Below are 5,356 nucleotides of genomic sequence, written 5' to 3' on the forward strand. Positions count from 1 at the left end.
CACGGACACACCAACGGAGACAGAGAGAGTGGATCGGATGGAGAGGCGGATCCGCGTTCTTCTCGCCGTGCTTGGATCGGAGTTCTTCTCGCCATGCTTGGATCGGAGACAGAGAGAGCGGATCGGCGCTTGTGGCGGATCGGCGTGCTTGGATCGGCGATCTTCTCGCCGTGCTTGGATCGGAGACAGAGAGAGCGGATCGGCGCTTGTGGCGGATCGGCGTGCTTGGATCGGCGATCTTCTCGCCGTGCTTGGATCGGAGTTCTTCTCGCCGTGCTTGGATCGGAGACAGAGAGAGTGGATCGAAAGTTCTTCTCGGCGCCGTGCTCCCTGCTCGGATCGGAGACAGAGAGAGTGGATCGGAGTTCTTCTCGGCGCCGTGCTCCCTGCTCGGATCGGAGACAGAGTGAGTGGATCGGAGTTCTTCTCGGCGCCGTGCTCCCTGCTCGGATCGGAGACAGAGAGAGTGGATCGGAGTTCTTCTCGGCGCCGTGCTCCCTGCTCGGATCGGAGACAGAGTGAGTGGATCGGAGTTCTTCTCGGCGCCGTGCTCCCTGCTCGGATCGGAGACAGAGTGGATCGGAAAAAGAAACTCTAGAACAGAGTCTCGTGAGTGGAGAGAGAGAGAGACGCTCGTGAGTGGGAGAGAACCCAGAGGGAGAGAGAACCCAGAAATCAGAAAATCAGAAAAGAGAGAGAACCGGGTATGGAGAGAACCCAGAGGGAGAGAGATAGAAGAGAGATAGAGAAATCAGAAAATAGGATACAGGGGAGAGAGATAGAAGAGAGATAGAGAAATCAGAAAGGGAAAGCGCGTTAATAAACGGGTATGGGTTAGGTGGGAAATAATAAAATAATAAAGAAAATTGATTATTTAATTAAGGGAGGTGATAGAATAGATGATCTGATGTGGGTGTTTTGTAAAAATGATGGTGTAAAATAGAAAAAGTAGGTTTTTAGTGTAAAATAGACGGAATCTTTTAAACGAGCTGATGTGAATGCTCTTAAACGGCGTATAGGAACTAAATTGGGTTTAAGACTAAAATTGGTTAATTTTAAAAAGTTTTAGACCTGGTTGGTGTTAGTTTGGGTGTTAGCCCAAACTTCAAGAGAGGTTAGTAGAATTTACCCTACTTTTTTTTTTAGAGTTCGTGGATGGCAATTGTTTACTTCAAACTCGGTTGCTATGAGTTGTCGTGTCATGAATTACGTAGGCTATAGTGGGGAACTAAACAAACAAACTCACAGTCTCTGAGTTTAACTGTGGGTGGCTTTAAAGTTTTTAAGGTCAGAGGAGTGTCACATGCAGTTCATGTGTTTTCCTTTGTCTAATTTAATCCAAACTAAACGGAAGGAGACATATAGTGACATCTTTGGAATCATGGGGTTTTAGTTGTATTTGAAAGTTGAAACCACTCTGAATTTTTGTGTATTTATATATATTTCCCTTTATTTTAGTTTTTTTGTTAAAAAAATACGAAAGAATTAGAACCGGTACTTGGCATATATTGCAAATGAACGTAATTAATTATTTTTTTTATTATAAATTATAATTTGTAGTTATCAATGAGCTCTAATTGAAATGCTACCTACTCTCTTTGTGAGTGCAATGTAGAGAGTGAGGTCATGAGTTCAAAAAAACGTATTTATAAGTGCAAATTTAGCAAAATTTTGTGAGGAAAAAAAATGTTAATGTCATTATTGCTTGTAGCATACAGACGGTGTTTCCTGACTGTTTAACAATTCTCTTGTTATTATGCGTACGGCATGAAGAAGTATGTTCTAGAGTTATGACTCAATGATGACACGCTTGACTTCCTATCCTTAAGTTCTTAAGGATTCTACTCAATAACAACGTTCTTATGGATTATAATTAATATGAGATCAATGATGTGTTTTTCTATTATTATTAGGAAATTCTTGCTAAAATGTTTGTGTGGAAGATTTCTGAAGATGGACAATTATTTCCTTGTGTCTGGCACCTTTTGGGAAATATATATATATATATATATATATATATGTTATAATCATAAATTTGTCAAATTAGCACATCATTCCCTGGTAAGAACAATGTGGAGGGTAAGTGATTAGGTCGTGGCATGGGTCCAATACTAAGCGGATGCATTTGTAACTTACCAATGAAAATGGTTATGAATGTAGGTCCTTAATCCTTGTGTTTAGTTTCGGGGCTGCTGTGTTGAATCCCCATGTCCTTGTCAAAACACAACACTTGTCTCCAAATCTTAAGTCATTTCCTTTCTGTGGAGCTTTATACAGGCTATATTACTTTATTTAGAATAGGAAAAGAAATCACATTGTTAACAGCTCATTGCATATCTTCATTCTAAAAATCTGTATACTAGGTGTCATTTTGTCTGCAATACAGTAATCTCTGATTTTTGTATATCATTTTTCTTTTCAATTCATCTTTTTCGGATGCCGTATCACTCAGCCATTTACTATTTTACTGAAGTCTGTAATTTTTTCAAGCATGTTCCCATTGATTAGTGAATTCTATGTCATGTCCTGTAATCTTAATCATTTTAACCATCCTGCAAAGTCTTAATGTGGATCTATGCATATGCTTCTATTCATGTACTTAACTAAAATCACTTAGGTTAATCAAATTTAACACCTTTTAATAATTTTCTTCTCACCAGACCAGTTGCTGCAATAGGAAAGAACAAGCCAGGGGAAACTGGTGAATCCTTGAAAACTAAGGTGAGTGGCAAAGAAATTTTCAAAAGTGGGTAAGAAAGAGAAGCTTTCAGCCTCAGAGATGATCACAAGTATGGACCAGAAACCTGATAAACCTAATTTGGGTTCTTCCTCTTCCTCGATTGCTGCTTCTAGTAATTCTAAGACAAAAGTTGCACCAAAAGGGCCATCTTACACCTACGACATTGATCTCCCTCCATCTGATGATGATGATGATAATTATGCCTCTGAAGAAGAACTGCCTGATTCCCAGTAACAATTCAAAAACCAGCAGAGGAGTGCATCAAAGCCACTTGAAATATCCATAAATGAGAAAAAATTGAAACAAAGTGAAAAGAAGAACATGCTTGCTGCCTATGCAGTGGAGCAGGCAAAAGAAGAGGCCCTTAAGGATGACCACGATGCTTTTACTCTTGTTATCAATAGTCGGACTTCAGTTTTTGATGGGGATGATGAAGCTGATGCCAACATCAAAATATAACTACATATAATTTCTCTGTTTCAGTTTGGGAAAAAGAACTCTTAAAGAATACCTCAGTTAAGCTTAAGATATCTCATGGGAAAAGGTATGGTTTGGTTGGATCCAATGGAATGGAAAAATCTACATTATTAAAGCTCCTTGCTTGGAGGAAGATTCCAGTACCTAAGAATATTGATGTGCTTTTGGTTGAGCAAGAGGAGGATGGTGATGATAGAACTGCTCTTGAAGCAGTTATTTCAGCTAATGAAGAGCTGGCCAAGCTCCAAAAAGAGGTTGCATTTTTGCAAAATTCATTTTCTGCTGCCAAGGGCGAGAATGAAGATTTTGATTGCAATGGGGATGATGTAGGAGAGAAGCTTGCTGATTTGTTTGAAAAGTTGCAGATCTTGGGGTCAGATGCAGCTGAGGCTCAGGCATCAAAGATTCTTGCTGGGTTTGGTTTCAACAAGGAAATGCAGGGTTGTCCAACCTGGACATTTAGTGGAGGTTGGATGAGAATATCATTGGCAAGGGTGATTTTCATGCGACCTGCGCTTCTGTTATTGGATGAACCCACAAACCATCTTGACCTTAGGGCAGTTCTTTGGCTAGAGGTGTACTTGTGTCGGTAGAAGAACTCTTGTTGTCTCACATGACCGAGATTTCCTTAACAGAGTCTGCAATGAGATCAGTCATCTCCATGATCTTAAGCTTCGCTTCTACAGTGGAAATTTTGATGATTTTGAAAGTGGATATGATCAGGTTGCAAAGAGATGAACACGAAGTATGAAACCTATGAGAAACAAATGAAAGTAGCGAAGAGATCAGGGAACAAGGTTCAGCACGAGAAATTGAAAGACTGGGCTAAGTATATTGCTGCATCAAAGAAACATGGGAAGGGGAAGGTTGATGAGGATGAGCCTCTGCCAGAGGTCCCAAAGAAGTGGAAAGACTACAGTGTGGAGTTCCACTTCCCTGAACCAACTGAGCTCACACCACCACTCTTGCAGCTAATTGAAATCAGCTTTATTTACCCAAACCGAGAGGATTTCAGGTTCTCAAATGTTGATGTGGGTATTACTAGGGGACGCATGTTGCTATTGTTGGGCCCAATGGAGCAGGAAAATGTACTCTGCTGAATCTTCTTGCTGGTGATTTGGTTCCTACAAATGGTGAAGTAAGGAGGAGTCAGAAGTTGAGGATTGGGAGGTATTCACAGCGTTTTGTGGACCTACTAAAAATGGAGGAAACACCAGTTCAGTACCTTCTTTGTCTTAATCCAGATCAAGAGGGGCTTAGCAAACAGGAGGCTGCTCGTGCAAAGCTTGGAAAATTTGGACTCCCCAGCCATAATCACCTTATTCCAATAGTAAAATTATCTGGAGGGGAGAAAGCACAGGTTGTCTTCTCTTCAATTTCCATGTCAAAGCCACATAAACTGCTATTGGATGAGCCCAAAAATCATTTAGATATGCAGAGCATTGATTCGCTGGCTGATGCAATCAATGAGGTCATTGGTGCTGTCGTCTTGGTTGGTCATGATTATTCTAGGCTCATCTCATGGAACAAATCTTGTATGCGCCAGGCACATGAGATACCTTCTCCATATCAGGTGTTTGTGAGGATGAAGAGAAGAGTGAAATTTGGGTTGTGGAAAATGGTACTGTGAGCACATTCCCTGGATCATTTGAGGAGTACAAGGAGTTACAAAGAGAGATCAAAGCAGAGGTTGACAACTGCAGTTTTCCTTGCTTTTGTTTTGTCTGTACTCAATTTTATGGGCAACAAAACAGATGCACCTTTGTTTTGCAACACTTGAGCGTAAATGTGTAAATACCTGGTATGGCCGATGTGCAGAAATTAAAGACCTTTTATTCTATAGATGTTTACTTGTTACCTATGCACTTTTGATCTTAGGCATGCTTGTCAACTTTGGTTTTAAGAACGTTGCATTCCATGTACCAAGCTGGTAGTCACTAAGATGAACTTTGAACTAGTCTCTCTCTCTCTCTCTCTCTCTCTCTCTCTCTCTCTCTTCCTGCTAGAGTTGTCGAGGATGTTTTTTATTTAGATCATAATTATTTCTTGTGAAGGACCTTTGGCGCTTTTATCAACTTCTTACGTCGAATTGAGGCGAAAGATGTGTTCTGCTAGAAAGTCTCAATAATTGCTATTGGT

At 40.6% G+C, this 5,356-nt stretch overlaps 1 pseudogene; it reads left to right on the top strand.

Annotated features, from left to right (window-relative positions):
• The first annotated feature begins 2,070 nt into the window (after positions 1 to 2,070).
• Positions 2,071 to 5,151, top strand: LOC115985158 (annotated as a pseudogene).
• The last annotated feature ends 205 nt before the right edge of the window (positions 5,152 to 5,356 follow it).

The sequence above is a fragment of the Quercus lobata genome, chromosome 4 (genome assembly GCF_001633185.2).
Source record: "Quercus lobata isolate SW786 chromosome 4, ValleyOak3.0 Primary Assembly, whole genome shotgun sequence".
Classification (NCBI taxonomy): Eukaryota; Viridiplantae; Streptophyta; class Magnoliopsida; order Fagales; family Fagaceae; genus Quercus; species Quercus lobata.